General features: G+C 42.2%; 1 pseudogene; it reads right to left on the reverse strand.

Moving 5' to 3' along the window:
* Nucleotides 1–473: 473 nt before the first annotated feature.
* On the reverse strand, nucleotides 474–737 carry LOC103345466 (non-histone chromosomal protein HMG-17 pseudogene; annotated as a pseudogene).
* Between the last annotated feature and the right edge of the window lie 10,626 nt (nucleotides 738–11,363).

The following is an 11,363-nucleotide window of genomic DNA, read 5'->3' on the forward strand; positions in this document are numbered from 1 at the left end:
GAAGCTGCTCTTCTCAGGGGCCCCATCTCAAGGGTGTCACTGTGAAGTCCAGGCTGCCTGTCATGCTGGTGCCAAATTGTTTGGGGTCAGGTCCCATCCAGTCTCTGGGTTTGAGGGAGTTAAGTCTATGCTGAAGGCAGACAGGGAGGAAGAAGAGGACATAAAATCAAATTTAGTTTTTCCATGCCACAAGGTTCTGTGCCCTGGTGGCTGTGTGTCAAAGGCAGGGAATCCCTTCTGGGAACCAAGAGAAAGTATCTCAAAACTACAAGGGGAAGGTGTTTTCCCCATTAATGCAGCTTCAGAGACCTTCTGTTAGTGACCTCTGCCCCTTCCCCCCAAACAACAATGAAGTGGACTGTGTGCTAACAACATAGCTTAAAAAATTATGCATTTTTATGAAAGTTGATAAAAAATAGTATTTCAAACTGTACAGTGACCAAAAGTACACAGTTAAAAAAAAAGCACACACTTCACTTGGTATCTGTGGTACCTTCTGCTTTCTGCACCTGGTCTGTTTTGGCATCTCCATTTTCTGCAGGGTTATTCCCATTCTTACCAGCATGAGCTTTTCCCTTTGTGGACCTTCTCTTCCTTTTGTGCAGGGGCTTTTTTAGGCTTGGGTTCTGGATTTGGAGGGGCTGGTTTAGCAGACAACTGTGTGGATTGTCTTTGTGGTTCATCCTTCACCTTGGCCTCATCTCCTTTAGCAGCCCTTCAGCCTTACCCTTGGGCATGGTGGCAGCAGCAGTGTGGGAGGTAGGCACTGGATGTGGGGATGCAGCAGCGCTGGGGCTTTGGTCAGTCCAGGGGTCATTCTCACCTCTTCTTCTTCCATGAATATTTTTAAAAATTGTAGTTAAGGGGAGAGCTCCAAGATGGCAGAATAGGGAGTGAGCTCACTGATAGTCCAGGAAAAGATAGTTTAATAAAAGTGGAGATACTGTAGTCTCAGGGAAGAGTTAGGGCAAAAACTGCAGAGGAAACTCTTCTGGAATTAGAGGGACACAGTGGACCTACGTGGAGGGCATTGGTGCCCACAGCTCGGGACCCCAGCTGCCGAGTCTATGCACCAACGCTGGAAAGGGAGGTGAGGAGAAACCACAGTAACCGAGACACTGGTGGAAAAGTGGCAGGAAGAGCCTAAAGGGAGTGAGGCTTGAAGCCCCATGGGGGAAAGTACACCAGCCGAACTAGAGGAGAGAAAAATAAAATAAAAGGGACTGGTACAGATACAATTCTCTCTCCACTCACCTTACAAAGGTGAGCAAGACAATAGAGCAGGTGCCATTTTGGACATATGTAACAGCTGTACCAGATGAGGGCTGCACCCGCCCTCAGCCAAACAGAAAAACCTGACTCTGGTGGGGAGAAATAACAGGAGACTAAGACCTAGCAAATGTGTGGAGCTTAGGAACAGGGACTGTGGAAAAAAAACTGAGGGTGTGTGGGAGAACTCATGGTGTGGCTGAGATGTGAGTAGTCTTGATGGGAGACGCCAAAAATTCAGTCGGCTTTGGCTACACGGTAAGAGACATTGCAGGGGAATCTGAGCTTAGAGTGAGGACTACGGAACCTTTGTGTGGTCCTTGGGACAGAGCAGACAGAAAACTCTAAGCAAATTGGGTATAGAAGAAACATTCTTCAATACAACCAAAGGAATTTATGAAAAACCCATGGCCAACATTCTATTAAAGGGGAAAAGTTGGAAGCATTTCCACTGAGATCTGGTACCAGAAAGGGATGCCCACTCTCACCAATGCTGTTCAATATAATTCTGGAAGTTTTAGCCAGAGCCATTAGGCAAGATAAAGAAATTAAAGAGATACAAATTGGGAAGGAAGTAGTCAAACTATCCCTCTTTGCAGATGCTATGATTATTTAGTGGATCCAAAGAACTCTACTAAGAGACTATTGGAACTCATAGAAGAGTTTGGCAAAGTAGCAGGATATAAAGTCAATGCACAAAAATCAACAGCCTTTGTATGCACAGGCAATTCCTTGGCTGAGAAAGAACTGCTAAAATCAATCCCATTCATGATAGCCACAAAAATAATCAAACCTTGGAATAAATTTAACCAACAACATTAAAGATCTCTACGATGAGAATTACAAAATCTTAAAGAAAGAAATAGAAGAGGATACCAAAAAATGGAGAAATCTTCCATGCTCATGGATTGGAAGAATCAATATCACCAAAATGTCCATTCTCACCAAAGCAATTTATAGATTCAATGTGATATCAATCAAAATACCAAAGACATTCTTCTCAGATCTGGAAAAAATGCTGAAATTCATATGGAGGTACAGGAGACCTCGAATAACTAAAGCAATCTTGTACAACAAAAACAAAGCCGGAGGCATCACAATCCCAGATTTCAGAATATACTAAAGGGCAGTTGTTATCAAAACAGCATGGTACTGGTACAGAAACAGATGGATAGACCAATGGAACAGAATAGAAACACCAGAAATCAATCCAAACATCTACAGCCAACTTATACTTTATCAAGGAACTCAATAGACATTTTTCAAAAAAGGAAATCCAAATGCCCAACAGACACATGAAAAAATGCTCAGGATCACTAGCCATCAGGGAAATGAAAATCAAAACCACGGTACAGTCTCACCTCACCCCAGTTAGAATGGATTACATATAGAAATCAACTAACAACAGATGCTGGTGAGAATGTGGGGAAAAAAGTACACTAACTCACTCTTGGTGGGAATGAAAACTGGTAAAGCCACTATGGAAGTGGCTCAATTCACAATAGCTAAGACATGGAATCAACCTAAATGCCCATCAACAGTAGAATGGATAAAGAAATTATGGGTTATGTACTCTATAGAATACTATACAGCTGTAAAAAAATTAAATCCGGTCATTTACAACAAAATGGAGGAATCTGGAAAACATCATGCTGAGTGAAATAAGCCAGTCCCAAAGGGACAAATATCATATGCTCTCCCTGAACAGTGACAACTGAGCACCTAAAAGGAAACCTGTTGAAGTGAAATGGACACTATGAGAAATGGTGACTTGATCAGCCCTTGTCCTGACTGTCGAGGAACAACTTACTACTTTATTCCTTTTAGTATATTTTTTGTTCTACTTAATACCATTGGTTGAACTTTTTAATTAACACACAATTATTCTTAGGTGTTTAAATTTAACTGAAAAGTGATCCCTGTTAAACATAAGAGTGGGAATAAGAGAGGGAGGAGATGTACAATTTGGGACATGCTCAATCGGACTTGCCCCAAACGGTAGAGTTAGAAACGTGCCAGGGGATTCCAATTCAATCCCATCAAGGTGACATGTACCAATGCCATCTCACTAGTGAAAGTGATCAATTTCAGTTCATATTTGATCATATCGATAGGATTAAGAGTCAAAGGGATCACATAAACAAGACTAGTGTCTGCTAATACTAACTGATAGAATTAAAAAGGAGAGAACAATCCAACATAGGAAGCGGGATACACAGCAGACCCATAGAATGGCAGATGTCCTAAACAGCACTCTGGCCTCAGAATCAGCCCTTAAGGCATTCAGATCTGGCTAAAAAGCCCATGAGAGTATTTTAGGCATGGAAAGGCAAGAGACTGAGGCAAAAAAAAAAAAAAAACAAAAAACAAAAAAAAACAAAAAAAAAACAAAACCTAAATGAAAGATCTCTGCAAGTGAGATCCCAGCAGAAAGAATGGGCCTTCAAAGAAGGAGGTACCTTTCTCTGAAGAGAGGAGAGAACTTCCACTTTGACTTTGGCCTTTTCTAAATAAGACCGGAGTTGGCAAACTCAAGAGGATTCCATAGCCTTGGCAGCTCATGACAAGAGTCTTGGGTGATTACTGATGTCATAAACAAGAGTGTCAAATGTTAAATCAACAACAGGAGTCACTGTGCACTTACTCCCCATGTAGGATCTTTGTCCTTAATGTGTTGTACTATATGAATTAACAGTATAACTAGTACTCAAACAGTACTCTATATTTTGTGTTTCTGTGTGGATGCAAACTGTTGAAATCTTTACTTAGTATATACTAAATTGATCTTCTGTATATAAAGATAGTTGAAATGAATCTTGATGAAGAATGGGATGGGAGAGGAAGTGGGAGATGGGATGGTTGCAGGTGGGAGGGTGGTTATGGGGGAAAATGCCACTATAATCCAAAAGTTGTACTTTAGAAATTTATATTTATTGAATAAAAATTTTAAAAGTTGTAGTTAAGATAGTTATCAATTATTCTTCAGGCTAAATAAATAAAACTTCATAGGAAATTAAATATGTATATTAAATATGTGTGACTTTTGCTCGAGTTGAATCCTGCTGTTTATATAGACAAAATTGAGAAGATTTCCACTCTGAAGTCTAGTTATTAAAACAACATGTTAAAATAGGAAAACTTTCTCCATTAATAAATACCATTATTTTATGCTATAAACATACAATTGTCTGTAGAGGCCCTTGACAGTAAATTAATTAAATCTCTGTTCCATTATGGTGTCAGCTAACTTGGAAACTCATTATTTATTTGGCACTAATTTAGCCTGGCAAATTAATTAGAAAGGGCACTAGAAAATAGATAATTCAACATGAAAGTCCAAATCAAGACAAAGAGGCAAAATTAAAGAACTTACTGAGAGAATAGTGGCAGTTACACTATTTTGGGGAGCCCTTTCTCTCTTCCCCAAAACAAATTATGTAGGGTAAGGCAACTGTCCAGCGGTGGAATCTGGAAGCCAAAATTTTTAAGAAAAACAATTCTGCCAGATAGGGCTTGTCTACACAAGTCTGAACTCCACAGTGCGTTCACAGAACTTCTAACTTTACTTTTCTCCCTAAAACAGTCTTAGGATCCATGTTACTGCTGACCAACAGTCAACAATTGCTGCCACCACACAAGTTAGTGTGTTAGAAATTTAGCCTCTATGGCCGGCACCGTGGCTCACTAGGCTAATCCTCCACCTAGCGGTGCCGGCACACCGGGTTCTAGTCCCGTCAGGGCGCCGGATTCTGTCCCGGTTACCTCCCTTCAAGGCCAGCTCTCTGCTATGGCCCAGGAGTGCAATGGAGGATGGCCCAAGTGCTTGGGCCCTGCAACCCATAGGAGACCAGGAGAAGCACTGGCTCCTGCCTTCGTTCGGATCAGCACGGTGTGCCGGCCACAGCGTGCCAGCCGCGGCGGCCATTGGAGGTGAACCAATGGCAAAAGGATGACCTTTCTCTCTGTCTCTCTCTCTCACTATCCACTCTGCCTGTCAAAAAAAAAAAAAAAAAAAAAAGAAAGAAAGAAAGAAAAAGAAAAAAAGAAATTTGGTCTCTGCAAAGATTTGAAAAGAAAGAAGCTCTTTGTGGTTGGAGAGATTTCATTCTTACGAGTATCATAAAAACCACAACAAAAAAGTGATTCATGTTATCATCAATCAATAAATTAAAAGGAGGTTTTTTTGTTTAGGAAGAAATATTTGCAAACCATTTACCTGATAAAGTATTAATAAACAAAATACATAAATAACTCATCCAACTTAATAACAAAAACAGCACCTGATTTTAAAATAGACAAACAGCCTAATAGACAGCTGTCCAAAGAAGACACAAAACGGCCAACAGACATATGAGAAGGTACTCATAGCAGTAACTAGTAAAGTAATGCAAATCTTAACAGAATGAAGTACCACCTCAAACATGTTAGAACAGCATTAGCAAAAAGACAAGCAGTAGCTAGTGCTAACAAAGATGTAGAGAAAAAGAGACCCTTGTATAATGTTGGTTGGGATGTAAACTGGTGACGCCATTATGGAAAACTGTGTGCTAAGTGCTTCAAAAACCAAAAACATAACTGCCATATGACTCAACAGCCTCTCTTTTGGGCATACACCCAGAGGAAATGAAAGCAGTATATTGTAGAGGTATCTGTGCTCCTATGTTCATTGCAGCATTATTCACAGTAGGTGAGATATGAAAGCAACCTACATGTCCATGGATGGTTGAAGGAATGAATGACTCACAGTACATATACGATGACATATTACTCACCCTTTCAAGAAGGAGATCCTTCCTATGGTGACAATAAGGATGAAACTCAAGGACTTTATGCCAAGTGAAATAAGCCATGCACAGAAAGAAAAGCACCCGTGACTTTGGGAATGGGAATCCACTGGACAAAGCATACAAATTTTCAGTTAGATAGGATGAATCAGTTCTGGGGATCTAAGTCCAGCAGAGTAACTATAGTTAGAAATTATTATGTATTTGAAAATTGCTAATATAGTAGATTTTAAATGTTACCACAAAAAAGTATGTGAGATGATAGGTATATAAGCAGCTTAATTTAATTATTTCAAAATGTATATGTGTATCAAAACACAACATATCATTTTTAAATATATCTGATTTTAATTTGTCAATTATACCATAATAAAGCTATAGAAAGTTCAAGACAACACCTGCCATGGTTCACCAAGTTTTGTTAGGAACCACTCCTATGAGGAGGAGGTTGTACCACAGCAAGTTAAGCTGCCACTTGGGGTGCCTGCATCCCAAACCAGAGTGCCTGGGTTCAGGTCCAGCCTCTATTTCTTTTTATTTTTTTTAGATTTATTTTATTTATTTGAAAGACAGAGTCACAGAGAGAGGCAGAGCCAGAGAGAGAGGTCTTCCATCTGCTGGCTCACTGACCAAATGGCCACAATGGCCAGAGCTGAGCTGATCTGAAGCCAGGAGCCAGGAGCTTCTTCCAGGTCTCCCATGAAGGTACAGGAGCCCAAGAACTTGGGCCATCTTCTTTATTTATTTATTTTTTTGCCAGGCAGAGTTAGACAGTGAGAGAGTGAGGCAGAGAAAGTTATAGACAGTAAGAAGACAGAAAGAGGTCTTCCCCCATTGGTTCACTCCCCTAATGGCCGCTATGGCCAGCACTGCGCCAATCTGAAGCCAGGAGCTGGGTACTTCCTCCTGGTCTCCCATGCAGGTGCAGGGACCAAAGCACTTGGGCCATCCTCCAGTGCCCTCCCGGGCCACAGCAGAGAGCTAGACTGGAAGAGGAGCAACCAAAACTAGTACCCGGAGCCCCAAATGGGACTAGAACCTGGGGTGCAGCGCCACAGGCGGAGGATTAGCCAAGTGAGTCACAGTGCCAGCCCACATTACTTTGCAATTATCTATTTATTTGGCTCTGTCTGTCACTGTTATATATGAAAGTCTAGATCACAGGAAATGTGTGCCATAATCCCTAGAACAAATTTCGGAACATTGTAGGCACAAAAGGATCTTTGTAAAATTTGTTTTCAGGGCTCACATTTTGCTGGTTTTGTACAATGTTTTTTTAATACAAGTGCTCTTCCTAAACACGAACCAAAGACTTCTGAGACAAATTATCTAATGTGGATAGCTGCAAATTTAAAGTACTTGTCAGTCAATGCCACAGCACAGTCCTGGCTATTTTTCTTTCAGAAATGACTTCCCAGCATAAAATGATGAGCACCTCTGCCTGTGGCTTCTTGCAGTTCAGGAACAAATGATTCATCTTTCTTGTTATTACATTAATGCACAGGGAAAGCAATAAAAAGTCCAAGAAGCTATAATATAGTCACAATATCATAAATTTGTCTCATTACCCAGAAGTCAATGGCTCATTACTTCTGATATATATTGATCCAGGCTGACAACATACCAGTTTACCTTCATGTCACTCATCTTCTTTAGACCAAACAACTGTCATGATCACCTGAGTGCATTCACCATTGGTACAGTCCTAAACACTGTGCAAACCTTGTACATTCGGCCCCATTGTGACTGCGCACTCACTGACTGAGGAGGTGCTGGGATGTCAGGCTCTTGTCTGACACCAGAAGTGTTCCACCACTGTGCTAACAATTGCACAATCACTATCTCATTCAGCTTTCACAACAAACTGTGAGGGACTTGGTGTTATTACCATTTTATAGACGAGGAAACAAGCTCTACATGGGTGATCTCGAACACCAGTGCTCTGCGGGAAACACCTGCCTGAGCCCCTGCTGGTCCTGAGAGGCCAATCTGGGAACAAGAGTGTGGCACAGCTGTTAAGATGCCTACTTAGGAAGCTTGCATCTCATATCAGAGTACTTGGTTTCAAGTCCCAACTCTGCTTCTGATTACAGCTTCGTACTAATGTGCACTCCAGAAAGTAACAGGTCATGGTTCAAGTAGTTGGATCCCTGCCATGAACATAGGACATGGATTGAGTTTTAGGCTCCTGCCTTTGGCCTGGTCCAGCCCCAGCTATTGCAAGCATTTATAGAGAGAAAGCAGATGGAAAATCTGTGTGTGTGTGGCCTGGGTGTTGGGGGGGGGGGAGATATCCCTTTATCTTTAAGATAAATAAAAATAAATACTAAAATTAAAACAACAAGCCACTCCTTGACCCTTTCCCACCTGCCAATATCTTGGCAGAGCTCCTCAGCTCTGTTGCTGCACTGCCAGAAATGCAAGAAACCAGCACTTTCTGGGTCCCTTGCTCTCAGCTGTGAGTATCTGTGATCAGTATACATAGTGTTTCCAGGTATTCATTTTGCCAGGTGAGAAAAGCATCTGCCTCTGTGGAACTTCCATTCCACTAGATTCAGCTATCTCCTTGGCTCTTGACTAATTGGCTTCTGAGTTAACAGAGCTCTATGGGCTTCAGGAGACAGACTGGGCCCACCTCCTCCCTTACTGGGCGAGTAGATGAGGCTTCACATGGCATGGCCTACAGGAGATTTCCACAGGCTTGGCCATAGGTGGATGTGCCAGGAACTCTCTGTGTTCTCGGGCCCCTAATGTGAACACCATGGAACTTGTAGGGAAGAATTTTCTTTGACTCCAGTTAAGAGCATTCCCTGATGTATATCTCTTCTAAGTTGAGTTGTTTCTGGGGCTCCCTCAAGACTGGTTAGTTTGTCTGTGTCCAGCAGCGAGGTGTTAGCAGGTCCTCTACAATGTGCAGGACACAGATATCCACAAGGGTCCTGGACTACACATGCATATATCTGACAATACCCCAGACATGAGATACACTGAGGCAGAGGCCATAGGTTATGAGATCCAGTTCTGTGGACTGTGCTCTCCTCCCCAGTGCTGATTCATGCTCTTGCACTAACAGGCAGACCCTAACAGATTCAGCTGTCACCTGCTGTAACAACTTCCCCATTACTCTCCTTCATTTCCTTGTGTTCAAGCCTCCTTCACCTACAAAATAAAATAAGTCCCTCTCCAGACACTTTCAGCCATATTCCTCACATCTTTCTCAGTTTTGCTTCTTTTTAAAATATTTATTTATTTATTTAAAAGACAGAGGGATTCACACACACAGAAAAGAGAGAGAGAGAGAGAGAGAGAATCTTCCAACCTCTGACTCATTACCCAAATGGCTGCAACAGCCAGGTCTGGGACAGGCTGAAGCCAGCAGGTTCAGGTCCACCACAAGTGTGCTAGTGACCCAAGTATATGGGCCACCTTCATTGCCTTCCCAAGCACATTAGCAGGAAGCTGAATTGGAAGCAGAGCAGCCATGACTTGAACTATCAGTCTGATAGGTGATGCTAGCATTGCAAGCAACAGCTTAATCCACTTCACTATAACGTCCCCCCTCCCCCGCCCACCATATTGGCTTCTTTTAAGCTTTGTCTGCATCCAAGATCTTCACTCCTGTAATCCTCACTCATCTTGCAAACCACAGTGGTTGCCTGCCATCTAATTCCGCTGTGATTCTGCTCTTCACACCACTGCACAATGACAAAAAATTTTTGAAAGAAAAGACTACCTACATCCTCATTTTTCTTGGATCCTATGCAGCTTTGAAAATATTGGCCACTTTTCATTGAAACCCTAGCTTTCCTTGGCTCTTCATCCTTTCTCAGTTGCTGCCAATGTGCTCTTTAAGTCTCACCATTGGCCATGGAACGGTGCAGTTTAACATTCTGAACATGATGTGTTATTATGGTCTGCCCCTCCTCCGGCCTGTTCTCCCATGACTGTGGTGGGATAACTCTCTTCCCACTTTTCATCTTCTGGAAAATTCATTTTCTCTGGAACATTTATTTAGTTGGCCTTTACCCAATCCCTCCCACTCTCACCTCTGATTTTCTCTCAGTTCCTACCCGCGTGGCCTTCCCTCTCATCTCTCTGACCATTCAACAACAAATTATGATCCCCAGAGAACATTTTCATAATGACTGGAGAGAGGTGAGTTTTTCATGATGTCTCCAAGATTTTCTATGTTTCCATCTTCTCTATTTAACAATCCCCAATACATATTCACTCTTTGGCTTGTACAGATAATCATGCTAATATGACTTCATGTGTGTGCCCCTATTGTGTGTTTTCTGGGTTGAGCCATGCATTTCCAGCAAATAATGGTTGTCAAGATTTGATGTGATTTCAGCATTTAGTAAAAATGTATTAGTATTCAATTAAAGATGGTTTAAATATAATGATGACAGTGATCTATTTTGAGTAACCAAGTGTTTTAATAAGTGACCAGAAGCTTATTTATATATAACTCTCATGTGATTATAGGCCCGATTTTCAGTTAGTCCTTCTCAAAATACTGATTTATATAAAGAGGAATGGGGACATTAACATAATTGTACACTCCTTCTCTTCTTAATTCAGTGCTACTAGAAATTCCATGAGGGAAAGATCAAAGAGGGCCCATTGTTGCTAGCCTTAGGCATTCTTAAAGAAATGTTTTCATTTCTTATTTACTCTTCTTTTTTAAAGATTTATTTATTTATTTGAAAGGTAGAGTTACAGAGAGTCAGGGGCAGAGAGAGAGAGAGAGATGTATTCCATCTGCTGGTTCACTCCCCAAATAGGTGCAATGGCCAGAGCTACACCAATCTGAAGCCAGGAGCCAGGAGCTTCTTTTGGGTCTTCCACATAGGTGCAGGGGCCCAAGGACGTACGCCATCTTCTACTGCTTTCCCAGTCCATAGCAGAGAGCTAGATAGGAAGTGGTGCAGCCGGGACTCAAACCAGTGTCCATATGGGATTCTTTTTTTTAATTTATTTTTTATTTGTTTATTTTTTATTATTTTTTGACAGACAGAGTGGACAGTGAGAGAGAGAGAGACAGAGAGAAAGGTCTTCCTTTGCCGTTGGTTCACCCTCCAATGGCCACCGCGGCCGGCCCACTGCGGCCGGCACACCACACTGATCCGATGGCAGGAGCCAGGTACTTATCCTGGTCTCCCATGGGGTGCAGGGCCCAAGCACTTGGGCCATCCTCCACTGCACTCCCTGGCCACAGCAGAGAGCTGGCCTGGAAGAGGGGCAACCGGGACAGAATCCAGCGCCCCGACCGGGACTAGAACCCGGTGTGCTGGCGCCACAAGGTGG

Source organism: Oryctolagus cuniculus, chromosome 1 (genome assembly GCF_051225735.1).
Source record: "Oryctolagus cuniculus isolate XC-2025 breed Fujian yellow rabbit chromosome 1, ASM5122573v1, whole genome shotgun sequence".
NCBI classification, from domain to species: domain Eukaryota; kingdom Metazoa; phylum Chordata; class Mammalia; order Lagomorpha; family Leporidae; genus Oryctolagus; species Oryctolagus cuniculus.